General features: G+C 37.3%; 1 protein-coding gene across 9 annotated transcripts in view; it reads right to left on the bottom strand.

Moving 5' to 3' along the window:
* The window catches only part of SEMA6A (semaphorin 6A), a 180,698-nt gene that overhangs the window by 135,712 nt on the left and 21,267 nt on the right, over positions 1 to 23,719 (bottom strand). For 2 of the 9 annotated variants that reach the window (XM_067464481.1, XM_067464482.1), the window contains exon 2: positions 22,985 to 23,086. The exons of the other annotated variants lie outside the window; for them this stretch is intronic. The gene's annotated coding sequence lies outside the window, so the exon portion shown is untranslated. The remainder of the gene's footprint in view (positions 1 to 22,984; positions 23,087 to 23,719) is intronic. 9 annotated transcript variants of the gene reach the window in all.

The raw sequence follows: 23,719 nt of genomic DNA, 5'->3' as shown, positions 1-23,719 counted from the left end.
TCAAAGAGTTGTACCGCCAAAACAAAGGGGAGACAAGCATCTCCACCTTTTACCAAAATAGCTTATAAATGGCTCTTTTTCAAAGGCAAAGAAAGTGATGACAGGTTTGAGGGAAAGTCTGCTGTAGCTAGAAAACCTTCACAAAATAAAAGATCTTTTTTTCAGAGCTGTTTTTCAGATTCATACCTATTTGGTGTATTGACTAACTTCCTGCTGTTAATAATGTTGTGAGATACCCCCCCCCCCCCAATAATCTCTGCACCAAGGTAAGTTAGTATATTATTTTCATCCACCTCCCCCCCCCCCCCCCCCCCGGTTTCTGCATGGTTTTGTACTCATTCTCTTTTGTGCGATTATATCAATCAAGAAATTACATCCAGTTTTTCATTTTTAATCAGATTTCCATTTAAGCTAAAATCAATAAGGCATTTCCATCAATTTTCTTAAGAAAGCCATGGTTATGTAAGAACATCATGTAAGAACATCATAAGATGAATCTCTTTATACAGCAATCCTTCTGAACATATCACTGGAAAAGCTCTTTTTTTTTCCTTTCAGGGAGAAAACATTGCTTCAATCATGTCAATGGGAGTTTTGCCAAATAATTTTTCTCATGTGAGAGTAATGATTCCTCTCAGGTCAGAAAGTTTGGTCTGTCCAATTACATGACATAGTTTATTACTGCTATGTTGGCGACAACAGAATGAGCAAAAACAGAAATGTGAAGCAGATAAAAGCAATATTTCATAGCATTTCTCAGTCAGAGGTAGAAGCTTTTATTTAAAAAAAGAAAATGGTCTAAGCAAAAGTGAAGCTGCTGTGTACATATTAGGCACAGAATAGATAAAGAATGGACAAACAGCACAGATCCAGGGGAAAATGTTAAGTCCCAAGACCTCTCCGGGGCTGCAATAGACTGCCAAAAAGGATAAAATCAAATTAAACCAAATTATAAGTGATTAAAAAGGAGGGATAGGCTCAGAATGGGCAATGCAACTCTTTTGAAGGAGAGGAAAAAAGGAGTCCAGAGGAGTTGAGGTATTATACACAGCCTCAGGATTGCACTTTGCCCAATCCTGATTTACAACAATTCCAACATGGAATGGAAATTTTATTTATTTATTTGTGACATTTCTACGCCGTCTTTCTCTAGCTCAGAGGCTCCTCAGGCTGGCTTCACAACCAGGCAGCTATTTGATGCCTTCAATAATGAACAAAAATACATCTTAAAATTGAGCTATAAGATACATACATTAGACCTTTAAAAACAAATAAAAAACCAACATCTCCACAATTAGCTTCATTATCCAAAGTCATATTCAGGGCCATTTCAAGATTCAATTGACCATAATTCTGTGTTTATCTATTGCACTGAATCCCTGAAGGCTTGCTCAAAAAGCCATGTTTTCACTTTTTTCTGGAAGGTCAGGAGGGAGGGGGCTGATCTAATATCCTTAGGGAGGGAATTCCATAGCTGAGGGGCCACCACTGAGAAGGCCCTGTCTCTTGTCACCACCAATTGCGCCTGCAAAGAAGTTGGGATCAAGAGCAGGGCCTTCCCAGATGATCTGAGACTCCTAGATGGTTCATAGGGAGGGATACGTTCTGACAGGTAAGCTGGGCCGGAATAGTTTAGGGCTTTATAGGCTAAAGCCAACACTTTGAATTTGAAAAGCACAACTTTCTGTGGCCCTAAGATGAACCTGTTTTATTTGGCAAGATTTGTTCAGAGTTGGCTTGCCTTTGTTCTCCTCTGCTGATGAAATTGACCAGTAGATGTCCATGGCCAAGCAATCTTAAGAAAGAGAGACTTCCAAGATACCATATTATTAAGTGTTAAAATATTGCAAGTAAAGGGCTGTGACTTCCTTAATTGCATTTATCCACCTGTAACTCAGTTTTCCTCTTTCCACACATTATCTTCTTTTCTAATGAGTGTCACCTCATGGTATGTTCAAAGTATAATAGCCTGAGTTTAGCTATGTTTGGTTCTAGGGAAAGTTCAGGCTTGATTTGCTTGGAGACCCATTATTGTTTCATTTTGTCACTCAATGGTGTCAGGAGAAATCTCTTCCAGCATCATTAATCAAAGGCATGATTTTGTTCCTACCAGCTTTCTTAATCATACATAGAGATCAGAAATGGTATGGCATGGAGAATCCTGACCTTCAATGATATATCTATGCACTTTGGTATCTTATCTAATAACCTCATAGCTGCCCTTGAAATCCTAGTCTTTTTCTCATTTCTTATCATGAGCCAAGATATAGGATACTTCAGAATAAAAACTTCCAGTATCATCATAATTATGCAAATCATCTATGTTTTTTTCCCCTCAACTGTTACATGACTTTTGTATTTTCTCATTTTATTTTCTAAATATTTACTGTTGACTGCTATTAGTATAATGCCATCGACATATATAAAACTGTTGGTTTCCTTCCTCCAGTTTTCTCACCTACTCTTTCACAGTATTTAAAATAGTTTGTTGCCTTTATTAATTATTATTTGACTATCTGAAGTGAGAATTCCTTAAGGTATTATCTGGATCATTATTTCTTCCTTCTCTTGATCCATGAGAACCACTGATTTTTCATTTTAGATCACATTTGAATAAGTTGTGCATGATGCTAAACTCAGAATATCTTTCCAGTGTAGTCAACTCTTTCCACAAGAGAACAAGAAGCCACATGATCTCTCAGCAGCTTCCACACATTTATCCATATCATTGTGGAAATAGAAACTAATTTACTTGCATTGCTTCCATGCTTTTTCTATGCAGATTGCTCCCCATAAACTGTTCCTTTGTGTCTTAGACAACAGAGCCCTCACTTCTTTTGGAGATGAGAGGTATATAAGATGCTGATAGATTTGGCAACTTGTAGGATGTATGGGTCTACAAAGTTCAGGTGATATAAAAACCTGGACAAGCTCATAAGGCAGGTTTGATATATAGCTCAGGAAAGAGCCATGGCTAATATTTGAGCTAACTTAAATGTTCTCTTATTTCCTTTGAGAATTCAGAATGCTACCACTGAAGTCTCTGGAGTCTCTTTTTATATTAAACCTAGACTGGCGGTTTGCAGTGTGATGCACCTGTGTACTGAAATATTTGCAAACAAACTTCTTTGCTGATCTGTAATAATGTCCCCTTGTGGGGAAAAGGGCAGGATAGAAATATAAATTTTAGACACTATCATAAAGCAAATGGTAATCAATGTTTTTATTTATTTCACTTATACCCTCTCTCATAGACAACAGGGCAGCTTCTGAGGATGCCCATTGCTCTTTCTATAATGGCATTGGACAACAGTCCTTCAAATCAAGATAATGCCTAGACCAGAGGTCCTCAAACTAAGGCCCAGGGGCCAGATATGGCCCTCCAAGGTAATTTACCTGGCCCTCGCTCAGGGTCAACCTAAGTCTGAAACGACTTGAAAGCACACAATAACAACAACAATCCTATCTCATCAGCCAAAAGCAGGCCCACACTTCCCATTGAAATACGAATAAGTTTATATTTGTTAAAATTGTTCTTCATTTTAATTACCGTATTGTTTTTAAGGGGGTTTTTTTGCACTACAAATAAAATATGTGCAGTGTACATAGGAATTCATTTGTGTTTTTTTTTTCCAAATTATAATCCGGCCCTCCAACAGTTTGAGTGACTGTGCCCTGGCCCTCTGTTTAAAAAGTTTGAGGACACCTGGTCTAGACCATCCACAACTATGAATATTGCAGCATCCCATTAATTGGAAAGCAAATTGACTTTGCACATACACCTCCACCTTATTTATTCTAGACTCATCATTTGTTAGCATTTATTTCAACAGCTCATTCTTTCAGCATGCTTATATTAAAATACCTGCTTTTTTTAAAAAAAACACCACACATTTCTTACTACAGGTTACAAATAAAGGATCATGTTTGTATATTAACACAAAACGGGATTTAATCCTTTTGAATTTATCTTTGTTAAAACATTTAACTTTGTTATACAGAAGGGAGTGTGGAAGGGTGTAAAATGACATACTCAGATAACAGATAGCTTAACCTTCAGCTAGATGACAGCCAAGGTGATCTACTCATGTTTATTCAGGTGGTTGCTACTGGGATGGAAAGCTATCTACACATTCTTCTGTTTCTGTCTTCACCATTAAGTAATTGTTCCTTTTATTGGAGCAAAAAAAAGTTCCCACTTTTTGGAACTAGAGCTTCCAAAACCCCCATGTAGTAACGTTATGCTGCCTAACATTGCAATCCAATGTTGTGTATGGCATTCTCCTTTAGGACAGTGATTTTTTGTCTTTGGTCCTCCATATGTACTGAACATCAATTCCCAGAATCCTTCACAATTTTTAGCCAAGCAGGTTAGGGCTACATGTATCTATTTTTTGCTCCCCAAAGGACTAACACCATTTTTCTACAGGGCATATTAACTCTGAAGTAAGTCCTGTGTGTCTAATGAGGTCTACTCCCATACTGGATTTGTTACTGAATTTGTTCATATGTCACTTTCCCACAGCAGACTATGTTCAAGCAGCTGACAGTAAATACCAGCTTGTCAAATGGATTATATGAGAAAAGCATTTTCCAGTAATAACTTCAAATCAAATAAAAACAATGCAATAAAATAAGATAAGCACAACAATACTGTACAATGAAATAAGCAAAATCTAATAAAGAAATACAGAATCTAACTAAAAACTAACAATGGCAAAATAAACTAACTGTCATTGTTACCATATTATATGGCTCAGTTCCAGGGCATCTGAAGGACAGCATTTCCCTACAATCCAAGCTCTAAGATCTTCAGGGAGAGCTTCTCTCACTCCCACACTACTCAGGTCTAGGATATTGGAAGTACTGCATGTCCCTCACAATACTTTCTGACTATATCCTTTGAAAGGTGATAGGCAGGGCCAGCTAGTAAACTTTTGCTGTCGGATGCAAAAAGTGGTTTGCAGCTCCCACCCCACCTTAGTTGTCAAAATAAATGGGGCCCAAAGCCAATTGGGGTACTTTAGTACAGAAAATGGGAAATCCCCTTTCTGGCTGAAATCCCCACAGCAGGGATGGAGAAACATTTGAACTGCAATTACCAAAATCTCTATTCTTTGATCATGCTGAATGCAAATTCTGGGAAGTGAAATCTAAATATTTGGAGGACCAAAGCTTCCCTATCCCTATCTTATGGAATAGCCTGCTGTACCTAAGAGCAACCTACTCAACAGTCATCTTTATCCCTGGGGAAAGTTTACATTATCATGTAATTCAGGCAGAGAACTGACTTCAGTGGATCCCATAACTGCTCGTGATCACATAATGCATGACTATTCTGTAAGAAACACCCTAATCTAGCTGACAGTGAAGATCCAGAAACATATAAGTCTTTATGAGTTTTAGGGAGACCAGCAACTACACAGGTTCTTGCTGAAGACATAATAACTGATTTGGTGTACCAGCCAAGGGACTGGATTATGAATCAGGCTGTTCTAGTTTAAATCTCCCTGCTTTGAACTCACTAGATGGCCTTAGGCAAGTCACTCTGTTTCTGCCTCAGTTCCCACATTTGCAATATAGAGAAATGTAATACTATTTCACCTGAACAGTGTTATAAAGATTCCAATGAGATATTACATATAATGCACTTTGAACTGAAATTGCTTTTCAAATGCTACCTATGATCTAAATTTTGGTGTCAGATTTTTTTTATAAAAACTACCTACTTGTAATTAATTCTTTCATCAAGTAACACAATTATGACTTCATAATTGTAACTTAATGAGGGATAATACCAGTCCCTTTGCGGGATAATTATAATGTTTTCATTTTATAGTTATAGGGGTATGGCCTCATTTAATGATGATGGAAGAACATTACATAGTTAAGCACTGGCTCATCATGCGTCCCATACTGTGTTATGGGTACTGAGGTGACAAAGTAGATTGGAGAGTGTGTTTTGTAACACAGGGCAATGGTTTGTAGTGCTCAGGTGTTCTACTTAAAAGATAATTTCAACAGTATATTAACAATGTGAAAATAATGAATTATTTTACTTTCATGAAAAATAACAGCAACTATTTTTGGGACCCTTGGTATTATAATTCATTTTTAATTTTTGAAAGCTCTACATATTTTTAAGAAGCTATTTTACATCTTGTCCATTTATACTCTTCAAGGATTTCTAAGAGCTAAAAAGAACAGGGTCACCTCTTTACCTTTACCTTTAAATTGCTGAGAAATAACTTATTTTACAGACAGCTGCTGCAGAAATAGGGTGGGATTCAGTTAATACTTTTCTCTTTTATGCAATTGTCAAAGGTGCATGGGTCCTGTCTTCTTTCATATCTGATGCCTCCAAATGGAAAACGCTGAGAAAAGGTGCATACAAAGGAGAGGATCTAGCTCCCAAAGGCAACCATCACATGATAAACTTGGCTGGGCAAATTCTTGTTAAGTAACCGCTCATGCTTAGCTTTCCTGTTCACTTTTCTCCCACGTGTAGTGATTTGCAGCATTGTTGAAGCTTTTTATTCTCCTCCAATGAAATCACACATTGGCTTCTTAAAGTGATTTTGTTCTCTTTTCTTTCATTCTGAACTTGTTTTGAACATTGCATGAAAGCACTTGCTGATAAACAAAGTCAAGATCCTTTTCCAGAGTACCTGGTGTTGAACACTGTGATAAGGAAAAGTTAATCCAAACAGCAGTTTTAATCTAGGGTAATTCCTCCTATCACATTCAGTCAGCAGAGTCTACAATCTCTGTTTATCTTTCTGACTATGGCTCCAGCCATATCATCTTAAAATTCTGCTCTCTATTGTGCCGGTGACATTTCATAAGGCATGCCAAATAGTGAAGCCTTAACTCCATCTCTTTCCTAACCAAAGAGTGGCAGCATTAAGTATTGGAAGCCTAACAACTAACAATGAAAATAAGATTGTGCAAAACAGATTAAAGGAAGCATGCAGTTAAACGAAAGGGTGCTTTTCTTGTTAAAAGACATTTGTTATTTATCTTTCCCACAGATATTCCTGGTTCCCTGATGACATTTTTGGACTATAGATTTCTCTATTCATTATAGGGGGCTTTTGGTTTAGTTTTAAGTTTTCTATGTATAGATTTGTTCCATTTCTAACCACAAAGCCTCTCACTGTGAGCCTCTACATTAATGTAATAAATACTGAAATCAGTTGAAACTGTAAAGCAATACAGGATATTAAGCAGCACAAAGTCAAGGACAACACTCTTTCTGAGTCCCGAGTGGTTTCATAAAGAAGGAGGACTTGATTTCCAAGAGTGTATGTTTCTGGTATTTGAGACCTGATAGCAACCTTGCTACAAAAGCAAGCTATAGACTATGGCAATCACCCAATTTGAAAATCACAACAAACCTGCAAATCAGAAAATGAGAAAAAAGGGATCAGAAAACATAAAGAGAAGGAATGGTAAATGAGGAACATGGTAGTCTGAGGCCCCGTCTACACTGTCCTTATATTCCAGGATCTGATCCAAGATTATCTGCTTATCCAAGATTATATGGCAGTGGTGACTCATATAATTCAGTTCAAAGGATCAGATCCTGGGATATAAGGACAGAGTAGCAGGGGGCTGAGGTATAGCCAAACCATCGTTTTGCTATCATGTCTCAAATAAGCCAAAAAGTAGTTCTCTTGCTACACAGCATGTATGTCGGCTTGATTCCATGGTTAATGCTACCTGAGAGGAAAATATCTCAATTTATGAAAAGTTGGGGCTTCCAGTTGTCACCGAATTCCCTTACACACTACAGCCCTTTTAAACTTTCCCCTGAAAGCTCTTCCAGGACACCCCACCCACCCCCGAACATTATCCTATAAGATGTGGAGTGCTTAAATGCGTAGGAAGAAGGGGGTTGGAAACTGGGGCTCTTACGTCAGTAAGCAAGAGTACAGACTGTCTGTTCAAGAAGTGTTTGGATCTCAGCTTAGTTTATCATCTTAGATGGCTTACTTTAGAACAGTCTGTATTTATTCACTTTGTCATACAACCATCCAAAACTGCATAAAACAAAAACTTGGCTAGCATTTCACTCTGGATGAAGGATAATGCCTCTGGATACTGTGTGCGTATATGCCTTCATGTCGTCCATAGAGTTATGGTGATCCCATGACTTTAATAAGATTTCATAGGTAAGGAGCAATCAAAAGTGCTCTCTCCAGCACCTGGTATTCATTGGCTGTTGTCCATTCAAGTACTAACTATAGCTGACCCTACTTAGCTTTCAAGATCACATAGGATCTGATGCCTTTAGGCTTCTCAGTACTCCCAGATAATCTGATAGTTGTACATTTGTGGTAAACTTCTTAAATATTTTTGCTTCTGTGAAAGTAAGTATGCCTGCAGAAACCAAGTCTGAACAAGAATGCTGAGTAGACTAGCGATTTGCACACAGGAGTAGCTATTGGATGTGTGTGTTTCTTCACCTCATTTCAAGAAGTGCAGACTCTACAAGGACATTCTAACAGACTGGCTGTTTGGATGGGTGAATGGAGGTCTGGATCCTGTTCCTTCCTACCCTATTCTTCTATTCTGTTGAAATATCTGATGCCAATGCTTTAGGCTTTTAAAAGAAAAAAAATGATTGATATGTGGATTACATATGAAAGCATTTTTACCCTTACATTTTGGTTTAATCTTCCTCTAGCTTTTCAGACAATAACTGATGTCAAGCCATTTTAACAAAGCTCTTCCTCTCTTCTGTATTTGATGGTCTATTGAGTCATCGTCATTCCTTAAGCCCTTTCTCCCTTGAATCAGAGTTGATTCTTCTGAGACACTACACAAATTCCATTTGGCTCTCCTCATATTTTCCCTCTGTTTTTCTTTTTTTGAGTTTCTTTCTGAATATACACACAAATCAGTTCACTGGCATGTGTATTCAGCAAGAGCAAAGCATTTTAACTGAAGGTTAGAAGAATATTCCTTCCCATGGGGGAAATAGCACAAGAACCATGTGTAGTTCTGAATGCTATCACTGCCAAGATAAATCACTATTAAACATTCTTCTGTGTTTTTAGAGCAGCAGTAGATGTTAGAAATGTTGCTGTTTTGTTTGCTTTGTTTCCTTCTGTCCTCTTTCTCCAATTTAATGCTGACTACAGTTTTAATGAATATATAGATCTTATTTACATTTTATTTATTTTATGATTTGTATTTATTATATGTATTTTTGGTTGTCTGGAACCATAAGACAGCGGTCAGTAGAAGACATTAAAATACATCAACCAGATGCAATGTTAATCCCCTTAAGGCAATGGATCCAAGAGACAATGCAAGTATTTTATGCTCTTATCACTAGTCCCCACTTGTGCCAGTAAGTCACTAGATACTTTGTACAAAAGTATGTATAATTTTCCTAAAAGCTGCAATAGAACTGAACCAATAAAAAGTCCACAGAAAGATGTTCCACAATATGGATACCATTGTTAAAAAGGTCCTGATCTACACAATTTTTACTTCTTCAAAACAATAGACTTGGAAGAAGACCTCCTCAAGTTCTTACAGAACAAGAGAAAATGATCTGTAATTTGAATCCATTAGGATTTCATCAGTCAAAGCCAGCACTTTGAATAATGCACAGGAACAATGAGGTGCAGGTGAAATTGAATTAAAACTAATTCATTCCCATTTGCTTGCACCCGTCACTAAGAAGTCTGGCAGTATCTCAACTAATTGTAGCTCCTGGTCTGTGCTGAAAGGCAGTTTTCCATATAACATGGAATTATACTCTAGCCTGGAGGTCACCAAGGCTTGTAAAATGGACCAAAACAAATGTTACTTTACAGACACACCCAGCAGCTGAGAATTTTGTCATTTTTATTCTACAGTAAGTGTAAGGAACTATCTTGTAATATTCTTCTAAATACCAGGACAATTTTTGAGGTTTCCAAAAAAAAAAAAGATAGTTCTAATTATTTTGGTATCATAAAATATACTTTGCCACATTGGTTTTAAAAACTAAACAGCTTACATGGACAACAGTGCTGAAATTGATCATTGAAGGTCAAACATTCTAATTAGCATTTGTGGAATAAAATGCACTGCTCTTGGAAATAACATTCTTCGCATAGTATAATCAGTTGACTATTCTCCAAGAGTCATTGTGTATATGTGTGTATCCTAAAGCTGTATCTCAATTTAGGACGATGCCATAAATATTAGGGCTTTCTTGGGCAGGGAATATTCAGACGTGGTGTTGGAAGTTTCTTCCTCTGAAATGAAGCCTAGGAGTCTGTGTAGATATGCCTAGTGTGTTCCCCATGGCTGCAACAGCACCACATTTTTGTCTATTATGCCATCACTCAGCCCACCTGGTGATCACTAAGAAATGTATGATTCCTTGGAAATAAATTTCAGTATATTCAATGAATTTCACATCCAAATAAGAAAATGCAGTACTACAGCCTTAATTTTCTCTTTCAAACCACACCTCAGTCCTATTTCTTCTATAGCAGCTTTCACAAGCCAACATCACCCCAGCTTCTCTGAACAGTTTACTAGCTAACATTCCTTTCTTGCGACTTCATTGTCCACCCTGACCTTGCACAGAATTGCCAACTTTTCTTTCCCCTTTCTGAGGTTTTAACATCTGCATAATAGTCAAGTTTCACTAGGGAAAATTTCCCATCATTCTCTTCATTGGAAAAAGGATTAACAATTAAATCTCCATCATTTAGCTGGTAGGGAGAGTACATTGGCAATCCTATTCTTATTCACTGAGTTACCATTTAGTCTCTGTTTCAAACATCTAAAACACATTTTCTGTGTGGTTTTAACAGAATATGCCAGTGCATATTTTCTTAAGTAGTAAGCTTCACTGCATTCAATGGGGTTTACTTACAAAGTGAATTTAGGTATTATGAATTCATGATTTAAACAGTACTAAAATTAGGTGAATTAATTTTGAGTTAGTGTGCAAATTACTCTCAAGTAGAAGCAGTTTACAGAAAGGAAACTAGTATCCTTCCTTTTAACAATGAGTATTGTAATATTATAACTAAATACATAATTTTACTATTTGTACAGTATATATATTTAATTTATATGCTCTCGTTCTTCCAGTGTGAAGCCCAATCAGGCTCAAAGAAATATGTATCAATGGTAGCAGTAATTATGAAGTGAGATGGATGAAGTTAATTGCACTGTGAACCTAATATGAAAAAAGAGCAATTATTTAAGTTCTATTGATTTCAATGGAAACTAAGGCCAACTAACACTACAATTCTACAAATGTCTTGTCAGAAATTATGCTCATTATACAATGTTAGTCAAATTCAAAATAATTTACTGTACAGTAGAAGGACTAAGTCAGAAGGAAGCTATTAACGATATTTAGGCTAATTTCTTAGAAGTCACATCTACTGAATGAACTTGCCATCTAAAAGACTATTCATTTTTTCTCTGCTATATATTCCATGGCTTGCAAATCATGACACACAGAAAGATTGCCTTAGTTTTTATAAAGGCGTTGTTTGGTGTAGTCTTTGATCTTGTTGCCAATATAGTGTCTGACAACCAATGACTGATGAAACAAAGGTGTAATCTTCTGACAAACATTTATTTTCCCTGACATGATTAATAGCAGGCTAAATCTTTTGGCCCTCCAGATAAAATGTTTAGTGAGCCATTGTCAGATATTGTAGTTGTACGCTTTATTAAAACTTCTGGGCATGATGCATAGTTTTGATAGAATTTGAACCCTTGCCCTCTTCTCTTTTTATTTGACATTCTAATTGAAGCTGCTCTACTGACACAGTTAAGTAGCATTTGAATACTGCTGACATACAAACATGAATTTAAATGGCAGCAAGGAAAACTATGACCTAAGCTTCAACTATTGCCACTAACAACCATCACGTGGTCGCAGGGCTGTAGCCAGAAAAAAATTTCGGGGATGGTTGACAATTTCGGCCGGGGGGGGGGGGGGTTGAAAATTTTGGGGGGGGGGGTTGAAAATTTTGGGGAGGGTTGAAAATTTCAGGGAGGGGGGTTGAAACCTGCCTCCTAGCTCACGCTGAAGCAAAGAGCACAGCAGGGGGCAGAGCAACCTTCAATAGCCTGCAGCTCCACCCCTGTCAACCACCTCCACCAAGTCTGGCCTCCTTAATGAGAGCATTCAACACACACACACCCAACTTGGTTGCTTCACTACATCGGCTATTGCTGCAAGTAATGACAGTGTGAATAAATTGTCAATATTTGCTTGAGATAGTGCTTGCAGTTCTGGAGGGACTCTTAATTTTTTGCATCTCATAGACTTAGCAGGGGGATTTGGTTAACCAGTTAAAATACATGAGTAAACCAGTTTTTTTAAAAAAAATCTGAAACATTTCGGGGGGGTTTGAACCCCTAAAACCACCCCCTCGCTACAGGCCTGCGTGGTCGTTCTGAACACTTTGAAGCAGGGAAGTTTGCTGGAGCAACTTGACAGCATCTAAAGAAAACAGTTCTCTTTGTTTGAAAGTGTTCTCCATATCTTTAAATAAATACAAGACTGCAGGAAAACAAAGGAATGGGTATATGCTTAAATCACCCAATTGTCATGGAGGATTCTATTGGGATTTTTAAGAGGTTGTTACAAGATGAGGATAAGAATGTAAAAAAGCCAGTTAATTCTATATAGTTGTGGGTTTTTTGTGTGGTGGGGACAGTACTTCAAAGCAGTGGAAGTGCAGAAGGGTGGGGGTTAGGAAGTCATAAAGAAGTACAAGTGCATGACCATGGATCACAAATCAGTTGCAGGAAAACAGAGACGTGTGACAATGAAGGTGTTCATGCTGGTATTTAGTGATTACTCAGTGATTACTCGGCTGCTGTGGAATGCTGGCCTTGTGCAATAAAGTGCAATAAAGTTCTGAAAACTTTTATTTGGCATGAGCTTTCAAGAACTGCAGTCTGGTTCATGAGAATCAATGGATGTATCTGATGAAGTGAGAAGCAGTCTACCAACATGCGCCAAACACAACTTGCTAGTCTTCTAAGATGCTTTACTGTTTGTGCTACAACAGACTTGCCCATTTGAAGAGAAAGCAAAAAAATAAAATAAAATAAAAATGAAAGCAGTACTAAATGGAGAATGACTTCAGAACTGAATTATTAAACAGACAACAAGAGTGATGCTCCATATACTGATGTCTATGGATTCTTTTATCCAGGTCCAATAAAACAGGTTCTCTCTGAACATTTTCTAGGTCCTCAAGCACAACTCTGTGATATTCTTGGGCCAGAAGTCATTCATTTTAATAGTATTCACCATTACCAGGGAACATAATCGCTGCAGGTACAGGGGTCATACTGAATATGGTCTGCTGAAGGGGCCCTTCCCTGCATCCCATTAATCATGGCAATACACTGGGATTATTCTGCTGTGGCATCCCAGTTACAAAGTACTATTTCCTTGGAGACCTGATTGATATCAATGTTGCTGTCTTTCCCTTGCAAAGTAAAAACATAGTTGTTTACTAATGTCATTTGGGTATAATCATTTTTACACAAATCTGCATATGTGCATAGTTTTAAATCATTTTAACTGTTTTTGATCTTTTAAAAAATCTTGCACCATTACTTAATGTGATTTTAAAATCATTTTATTGTTTAAGATTGGTCAAGCACATTTTGCTGTAAATTGCCTTGATAGCGTTTGATAGAATGGGATAAAAATATTTTGACTTAAAAAAAACAAACAAATCATTTCAAAAATGAGATATGCATTTCCCAAAGGCTGCAACCTTTCCAAAGGTTGCAGAAGGCAAGCCTAGGCCTCTACAATTTATCATCTTTCAACCCAGACAGTAAATAGCAACCATGCATGACTTGTTTAGGTCCTGACAGGACAAAATATGTCAGCAGGTGAACTGAATTTAGCTCAGTGGGTCACAGAGCATACAGGCTTGTTAAGGCCATGAGAGACTTCAAATTTTGTTTGACATAAACTTTTATGATGCCGAGAACCAGCTGCCTCCTTACTCTTTTCAACAAAGAGGACAGTGTCCTTTGAAAATGTGTAATGCCCTACTTTAATAAAGGTAGTGTGGGCCCTTCCACACAGCCATATAACCCAAGGAATTATCAAGGAAGATAATCTACAATATCTGCTTTGAACTGGATTACCTGAGTCCACACTGCCATATAATCTGGTTCAATGTGGATTTTATACAGTATCTTTTATTAATGTCAGAAATCATCATAACATCTCTGCCATGTATATCTTAAATTGAATGGACCTGAGTAGTAAGGGTGGGAATGTGCTGGTGATCCCACCTGCTTTTCTCATACAGCCAAATCTGCAGGAACTGTGGCTTGAAATGTAGTTTTTATGAGCACCACACCACATGGCTGGTAGCATGGTTCTTTTCCTGTCTTTTCCATGTGCATGTAGAAATATCCTTAAAGCATACTGAAACCTTTTTCAGTGGAAATGTCTTTTCAACATGTATTCACTGCATTCTTTCCCCAGTAGGTTAGAAAATCTGTGACCAAATCATTGATACCACAGTTGTCTTTCTTGAATTTCAAAATGTGATATTTGGACTAACAATCGCAATCTAGTAAATGTAATTTATAAAATGAATTTCCTAGCAATACCTTAAAAATGCAGGTGATACACATATCCAGAAACTCACCTACTGGTTCGGTTATGAGTTGTCTACTCTAGACGTCTTACATTAATATGGCCATTTCTAATAGCTAAAGAACATGACAGCAAAATGCTTGCAATATTTAAATAACTATTTAGTCTAATAAAAAGTATAACTCTACCTCTATTAAATTCCTTTTCTTGTCATCTAGCTAACAAAGAGGGTGTGAAGCTGTTCCAAGTCCTTCAGAAGGTTATACAATTGTGTATTAGGGATGAGATTTCATGTTAATAATTTAACTCCAACACTACTGAATTTCACATATAGGTCCATTTATTTCTTATATCACATGCTGCATATAAATTGCTTGCATATAATTAAATCACATATTTTTATCTAATCCGTGCAGTGAGATTATCCACATTTCCATTTTGTTTTACAAGATTTGAGTCAGTTTTGACATAAGCTGCATGCTAATGAGAAGCTGAAAGTAATCAGATGCTACAGGATAACACACATCTATCTTTCTTTTAACACCTATTCTGGATCTATTTTCATATCCGTTTCCCACAGTGGCACCCTGATGCCAATCTCATATGTGTTTGTGACTATAATCAGCATCACATGACAAGTGAAACAGAAATGAGCTAGTGAGACAGAAGGTTGGCAATAAATTTTTAGTGTCAGCAATCTTCATATGGATTGAGGAAAGGTCACAGAAATAAATTTCATTTGAAGTGTTACTTGATACTGTTAGAGCTTTATTGTTCCTGTGCTGGGAACCAAAATCAGCACTAGGTCAAAATAGTCCAGCAAAATTGCTTTTACTAAGAATATTTTGCTATATACCGGAAAGCAAGACTAGCTGGATTTTGTTACCAACATGGCTCCAGGGTTCTCTCAATCTTCTCCCTATCAGATTTGTCAACCTACAGAGAGTCTAAGTACCATTATTGTGCTTTTCCATTCACCTAGTTTCCCAGTTGTTTATTTTTTCACTTTAAGAAGCATCTTTTTTGCAACATATTTGAGAAGAATCCAAGCATTGCACTGTGATCTTTCCAGCAAAACCACGAGTGTATTCCCACTCACACTGATTTCAAGAGAAATTATCCCATTCACTTGGCCCATGGCTTAGTAACAAGGACAGGACTAATGTTTACAAGCATCCATATCATGGAATTTCATTACAACCTTAAGAGAGACATAACAAAAAAAAAATTTAGTAAGCCACGGCTGTATCTCTCCTATCCTTTTTCTGGCCTTTGTGCATGATAAAAGGAGATGAATTTCCAGCCAATGACTGTTACTATGGCAGCTAATGCTATAAGCATATGCTATAATTATGTAGTACAGTGGTTCCCAACCTTTGTCCTCCAGGTGTGGTGGATTTCAGATCCCAGATTTCCTGACAGTTGCCAAATTAGCTGAAGCTTCTCGGGACTGATCTCTCAAGCTCCTGAAGGATCAAAGGTTGAGACCACTATTGTAATGGGAAAGATTCAGCCACACTTAATGTGATCCTCTAGAAATAAATGTGACTTGTGTTCATCATAATTAACTCACCTCATTTATTTCAATGGATCTATTCTATATGTATAGAATACCACTGAGAAGGCCCTGTCTCTTACCAGTCGCACTTGCAAAGGGGATGGGACCAAAAGCAGGGCCTCCCCAGCAGATCTTAAAGCTCTAGTTGGCTCATAGAAGGAGATATGTTTGGACAGGTAAGTTGGACAAGAACTTACTTGTTCTGGTCTAGAAGAAAAAGGAAATATGGCAGCACCTTTAAGACTATCTAGTTTATATTGCTGCATGACCTTTCGATTATATAAACCCACTGTTTTGCCCTGCTCTTCTTCCTATTTATGGTACAAGAGATTAAAATGGCAATTTCTTTCAAAATTATGGTTCTGGTGATTTAGCAAACTTTTGTTTATTATAAACCATCATCATAGTTGTCTATTACCCTTATGTGGTACACTGAGGAAAAGAGAAGTGAACAAGTGAGCACCCAAGCACAAAGCTTGCTGTTATACCTGGATTCATCTTAGAATCAATACAAATTTGATGGATTCTCCTGAAAACAATGAAAACTACTGAAAAGAAAGTAAAGAAACAAAACAACCCATATCTGAAAAATGCACTTCTATACCACTAAGAGCCCATCCAGACAGGGACCAAAATGCAAGAGCTCTCACGCCTTTACCAGAGGAGTCCAAATGATACCTCCAGTAAAAGCGAATTAATTCAAGACAAAGTAGGAAAACCCTGCTGTAGCCCAAATTGATTAGATTGCCCATTAGATCCTGAACTTTCTGAAATACCTGGTTCTAATTGGCAATGGGCCCTGTGGGGACAGACCATGTGTAGTCAGCACGCACATTTCACACCTTTTGGGCCCAAATATGTAAGATGGTGTCCCACCTTTCCAGCCAATGATACGCCAGGAAGCGGGGCGGGGGAATCGCTCCTGCCTCCCCCCCCCACTTCCTGGCATGTCATTGGTACATTCTAGGAGCCTGCAGAGAGGCCTAATGGTGGCCTGGTAAGTTTCCCTCTCTTTCTAAGGCTTTTAGAAGGAGATTTGGGGTGGCCCCATTACAGCGTGATAGTTACAACGCTGGAATGAGGGCAATCCACAGGAAAGCCTGTTTTCCACCCGGGTTGTGCGTACTTCAACCCACTTTGGAACTGATTTCTTAAACCCTCTCCGAAGCCGGTTTAATGTATGTCTGGAAGCTCCCTAAGCCTTTTGACCACATAAAATAATGAGCTAGGTTGGATTTGGCCCATGGGCCTAGTGTTTGACATGTGTGCTTTAGGGGATCTGTGAACTGGGTGCAATTTTTAAAACTTCAATTGGCTACATTTTTTTTGCAATGTTTTTCTGTCACAGAAAATGTTAAGGTAAAAAATTAGTCTTTTTCCGTGTTTATTTTTTTCACTCCAGGCTAGTATGTGTGAAAAGATCAATTTTCTATGCAAAATCTTGTGCCCATATTGCATGTATCCACATTGCACAGTCTCAAAAGGACCCATGTCCCTAAAACCATTGCTTTAAAGAAATGAGGGTAAGATGGCAACAGGATTCAAACTCCAGGAGAGCAGAATGTACTGAACTAAAATATCTGGGTTTAGCTATTTAGAAAACACACACACACAAGCAGTCCTCAGACTGTTAAAAAGAAAACTATTTGTATCTATGAAACAGATTAATATATTGGAAGTAATCCTAAAGAGATGGATTAGTGGGCAAAGTGCAGGTGAGGGGGGCAAGGGGGCATACTAAATACTATTTATCACACAGATGTCTTTACAAGGTTTGCGGTGATTAAAAATTACAGCATGCTCCCAACTACACACAATTGCTTCTTTTAAAAAAAACATTGCTTGGGCAGAATTACAGTAGCAATCTTGTCACACCTCTAATGATGCACACAATAAAGTTTATTGTTACTTTAACAAGTGAGTAGCCCTCCCCTTCCCGTCGCCACACACATACAACAAATGGTTGTCAGCAGTCTTCCACCAAGACCACCCTGGAACTCTAAACAAAATCAGAAAGCCATGTTATGAATGGACGCCACAGAAAGAGATGTTTCCAACAGAGGCTGTCCCTGTTTCCAATGCATTTTGTTTCCACTTCTTTCAATAAAAGGTAAACATGTGGAACTGGGTGTAATGCTCAATTCCTTGTCTCAATAATTCAACAATATTCATGATGACTCTAGTCTCAGTTGAGCATCGGTATCAAGATTTTCAAGAGATGCAAACTGCAGTGAAGGCATAAATAGCAATGAATGGGTAAACAGGGAAATCTCTTGCACTAATGACCTGAAAATTCAGCCACACATGGTGCTATATAGCTAGATTTGGCCTCTAAGTGGAAGAGCAAAACAATGGATTTAATGGGACACAATGCTAGCAATTGAGCAGGTCCCGACTCTCTTAATGAGGGCAGCTTTTCGAAGGGTAAGGGGAGAGACCAGCGCAGGCAGCGGGGGTATATGTGAGAAATGGGTACAGCCAAGGCCCTTACATTTCAAATGCTGTCACGTTCCATAGAACACTGCAGCATGAATGCACCAATTCAGCTGTAGGTCACAAGACACCCACACTACTTTAGAAAGTATGTAAGCATATAGTTTATATGCTTTGTAATTCCTAGCGCACCTAGGATAGCCTCCAATGAGATCAAATGAGATGTCTGGCACAGAGAGCACACTTCATAGCCAAGCCAGGTTTTAGCACTTGTTTTTGACAGACACAGCTGACCAGTCCTCAAAAAAAGCACTTTCAAAGAACTCCAGGAAATGAAAAGAGAGTTTGTTTGAACCAAAAGTAGTTAACTACAGCTTTTCCAAGTAGGAGCAAATCCATCCATTTATTAATACGATATTAAGCACATTCATTATTTAAAAATTCCATCTGTATCAGTTTTTTAAGGTCCTGAAAGGATGTCTTTTTTTTAAAAAAAGAAAAACACCCACAATTGTTACTAGTCAATTAAATTCACCACACTAACATGAACAGGCTCTTCTTTTGCTAGGTTAATAACCAAGGCAGAGTTTAATGTTTTACAAACCATTCATTTGGAAAAGGTTCACAGAGAAGCTCAATATGCAAGGTCATAACTCCACTGTAGTTATGCTGTGGAAACTGTTGTTAATTCTTACAGTGAATGCAGCACTTTTCTTTGAATTTTTTTCTTTAATCTCATGAAAAATGCCAGATTTACAGTCTTCTGTTTACCCCAGGTTACAAGCAGCTTGGTCAGCACAAAAATACTAACTTGTCTAGACTGGCAGTAGCAATATATTCACTGCTATTAACAAGAGAGCAAAGATCCTAATGTATTCTTTTTACTATTCCTGGGGATCAAATATATTCTGAAATCCTCATACAAGTCTACATCTGTTTCCTGAAGCTCAGTTTGGATTCAAGCCATCTTGATTTTAATAGAGATTTTCTATGATTAAAAATATAGCTCTTTGTGGAAAGTTAGCTTTCCATTAGTTTCTCCAGTAGAGTGTATTTCCAATATGCCTTGGCAATTAAAGAGCAAACAAATGACACCTGCTAAGAACAGAGGACCTGCACAATTACAGTTCTTAAGCAATGAATGCTAATAATTCTTTGATCTTTAATTTCGGCTCCAGGGCTTCAGACAGAGGAATTGACGCCTCTCCCCAATAATATTCTCTTAAAAAGTATGTAAAATGTGACCAGAGTTTCAAGTCACCATCTCCTACAGACAGTAGGTACAGGAGCTGTTGAAGGAAAACCTCTCCCTTTATACACAAAGGTAAAATTATTTTATCTTTTTGAAATATACCCATCCTTTTCCTTAACATTGAAAGAGGTTTACAATATGTATTTATTTACTTATTTATTTTATTTATTCATTTGGTAATTATAATAAGCAAACACTCAACACTTAAAACACCCTTTTAGTCCATATTAAACATTAAGACATGAATACCAGCAGCAATGGCTGTTGATAGTATTCTTAGAAATTTTGAAGAGCAGCAAGAAAATTAAAAGCACATGTAGTAGCTATAATGTTCCAGAGAAAGAAGGTCTTTCCAAAGGATCATTAATTCGGGGTGCATCTATGGTGTAGAAGTAATGCAGTTTGACACCACTTAAACTGCTATGGCTAAATGCTATGGAATCCTGGGAGTTGTAGTTTGGTGAGGCTCCAGAACTCTTTCACAGAGAAGGCTGAAGACTTAGTAAAACTTCAACTCTTAGGATTCCATAGCATTGAGCCTTGGCAGTAAATGGTGTCAAGCTGCATTGATTCTACAGATGCACCTTCAGAAGGGAAGGGAGACAATCCCCCTAAAAGAAGAGTTTCAGAACTTAGTATTAGTCACTCTGCTGCAGGAGCAATTTTCTACTCTTTTGGATAGAAGTATTTTCCTTGTTTACCTGCTACATGACACTTTTATCTGGAAATGTCAGTCTGAACCAGGGATCTTCTGCATGCAAAGCAGGTGTTTTTTCGCTGAGCCATGATTTTACCTCTTAGTTGAAGAAAACATTGTTCCTTATGGCAGCTCTTATTTGTTATGGCAGCTCTAAACAAAAAGAAGCACTAAAAGGCAAGTGTTTTTGGCTTATGATAAAAGAGATAGCGGGTCAAAATGGGCATTTCAGTGGAACTACATCTGGCATTTTGGTACCCAGTCTACTGTCAAACTAGAACTAGAACTGACGCCATTCATACCCTATTTCTAGGTCTAGTGACATTACCAGATTGTTCAACAGGACACGGCGATGTTGCCTAGGGCTACAGAGTCAGTAGTTAGAAAGGCTTTTGTTGGCACTGGGACATGTTGCAGACTGTATAATTACTGTTCTTAAGCTTTCTCATGTGCTGAGATTATTAATTAACACATCTTTCAAATGTAAACAAATGAACTGCTTGACTGGAAAGTCTGGTTTCCAAGCAGGTAGAGGACTGAATGAAAAAACAATCCTGAACCTCAGAAGCAGAATGAAATATATGAACTCGCTCTTGAAGATTATAAAGAAGGTTGTGGCATAATCTTGAGCAGTTCTCTTTATTCATGCAATGTGAAGTGATCCCAAAGTCATGCATGTTTGAAGGAGATCATATTTTCCTGACTTAAGAGCAAAAATATGCATCATCATCAACATCTTCATCTTCTAAGATTGTCAAGATAGAATTTCCATTGATGGCTTCCACAATAATTACAGTATTTGTAAATGTAGCATATAGACGATATAGCATGGTATTAATCCTGAATTAAAGTATTTTTTCATGCATTGGGAGCTGTATTGCTTTAAATTGCATTGCTTAGCCATGGAAAATATTTTTCAGAGAGTATGTTTTTCATATGATTATTGGTTAATATTTTAATTTGGTTTTGATGTTGATATTTTTGTTATGTACTTAATTGCAATCATTTTAATGTGTAAGTTACCCTGAATTTATTGTGGAAAGAGGAGGATATAAATAAAGATAATAATAATGATAATTTATTATTGCATCACATCCTATGATAGAGGTAAGGCTGGAAGATGACCAGCCCAAGGACACACAGTGATCAGCAAGAATTTGAACATATGTCTTTCCACTCTAGTGGCAAACTCAACTCTATTTACTGGCCACTGTTGCTAAAGCATTGCCTCTCTCTCCTAAATCTTGGCTGCTGACATGTAAGGATTATAAAATAATGTTTAATGTTTCTGAGTGGAAATGAACAGACCTTTGTTGAACTGAAAATCATGGATGGAAGCACCCCCATCCAGCCTCTGCTTAAAAGCGTCCAAAGAAGGAGCCTCCAACATACCCCAGGGCAGAGGGTTCCACTGCTGAACAGCTTGCACAGTTAAGAAGTTCTTCCTAATGTTCAAGTGGAATCTCCTTTCCTGTAGTTTGAAGCCACTGTTCCGCGTCCTAGTCTCAAGGGCAGCAGAAATCAAGCCTGCTCCCTTCTCCTTATGACTTCCTTCACATATTTATACATAGCCATCGTGTCTCCTTTCAGCCTTCTCTTCTGCAGGCTAATAATAATACATTTCATTATTACAATTTATGTAGGTATTCATGTCTCTTATAAGGAGTTGGTTTATTCTCTGATTTGCTAGTGAAATTGAATTACTGTGTTGTGAAATGATGCATGTCCTTAAAGTGTTTCACCAGCATGAAATGTTTGGAAAGCTCTGTACTAGCCAATCAGCTATTGCAGCTTTATTGTAATTTATTGCCACTTCTCTCGACAGCGACCAGCATGGGTAGATTTCCTCTCCTTTTGACTACATCATATTTGTGGTTCTTGCCAGAGATGATCAAATTACAGAGACTACTGTAATCTAATAAATTATTTTAGCTTTCCTTTCAGTTTAAAGGGCACCCGAGGGTCTGAACTGATTTAAAATGCTACACTGAAAAATATTTCTACTTCTGAAAGGAAACAATTAGTTTAGGCTAAGGAAGCTCATTTGAGTGAGGGAGAATTGAGGTTTTTCCGATGACTTTAATGTTTTAAAGTAACTTTTATTGACATGTTTGGCAAGTAAACTATTGCTATTGAAAGCCTGTGTAGACTTCTTTTTGCTACTTTTCTTCGAAGTCTTTGAGTATGTTTGAATTTAATTTTCAGTCTTTCACAGAACTGAAAAAACATCATCAACAACCCAAGAAAGAGAATTGTAAAGTCTGCTATATTGGTGGTTTTGTGAGAGCAATATTGTGAAAGTTATGTGGAATATTGTGAAAGAGGAGAAAAAACTATTATTTTGCACATGTGAACAGATGTACAACCTAACCATTTGCTCAAAGAACTATAAGAAGCATCTGACATCACTTGAAAACATTAGTTACATACCATAACATCACTTTGTGCACTGTTTCCTTATTTTGACTGCTTTGCTAAACATCTGGCTGGTAAGAGTAGTTGCAATGAGTCTGTATGTCACAAGAGGGCAGACTAGAGAAAGAAAGGGGGGGAAAAGAGTAGAAGGAAGAATTTTATAGAATACTGGACTTTAAAGAAATGATGCTCGAAGGCATTTTTGCAAATATATGTTTGTTGTAAGTCTTTTTTTTTTTTGCATTTCTGATGAAAAAACATCAATGTCCTACGACATATTGGACAATTCCATTTAATAATTTAAAGCATAAATCAGAAACAATATTTTGAATGTTCATTCTTTAAATAAACTATTGGCCATTTAACTTCAGAAAATGAGAATAAGAACAGAATACACCCATACATACACTTTTTAAAACTTAAAGCTAGAGATATAGTAGTAACCATTAAAGTTCACACATGATAAAAAGGTTTATTTGCTATTACTGCATAAAGGCATAAAAGAATTTGAAATTTGGATAACCTTTTACAGTGTGATTTCCTTTTTGGTTATTTTTATTGTAGCAGTAGTAGTAACTAATAATAATAATAATAATAATAATAATAATAATAATATCCCACCTCTTTGGGGACTTTGGAGTGGCTCACAACACATAACAGTAAACAATGCAACAATATATAAAAATTAAAATGGATAACTTAAAACAATTTAAATTAAATAAATAAGATAATAAACAAACAAAACATACA

This window comes from Anolis sagrei, chromosome 2 (genome assembly GCF_037176765.1).
Source record: "Anolis sagrei isolate rAnoSag1 chromosome 2, rAnoSag1.mat, whole genome shotgun sequence".
Lineage (NCBI taxonomy): Eukaryota > Metazoa > Chordata > Lepidosauria > Squamata > Dactyloidae > Anolis > Anolis sagrei.
Note: the sequence above shows the minus strand (reverse complement) of the source record. Positions and strands in the feature narration are given on the sequence as shown.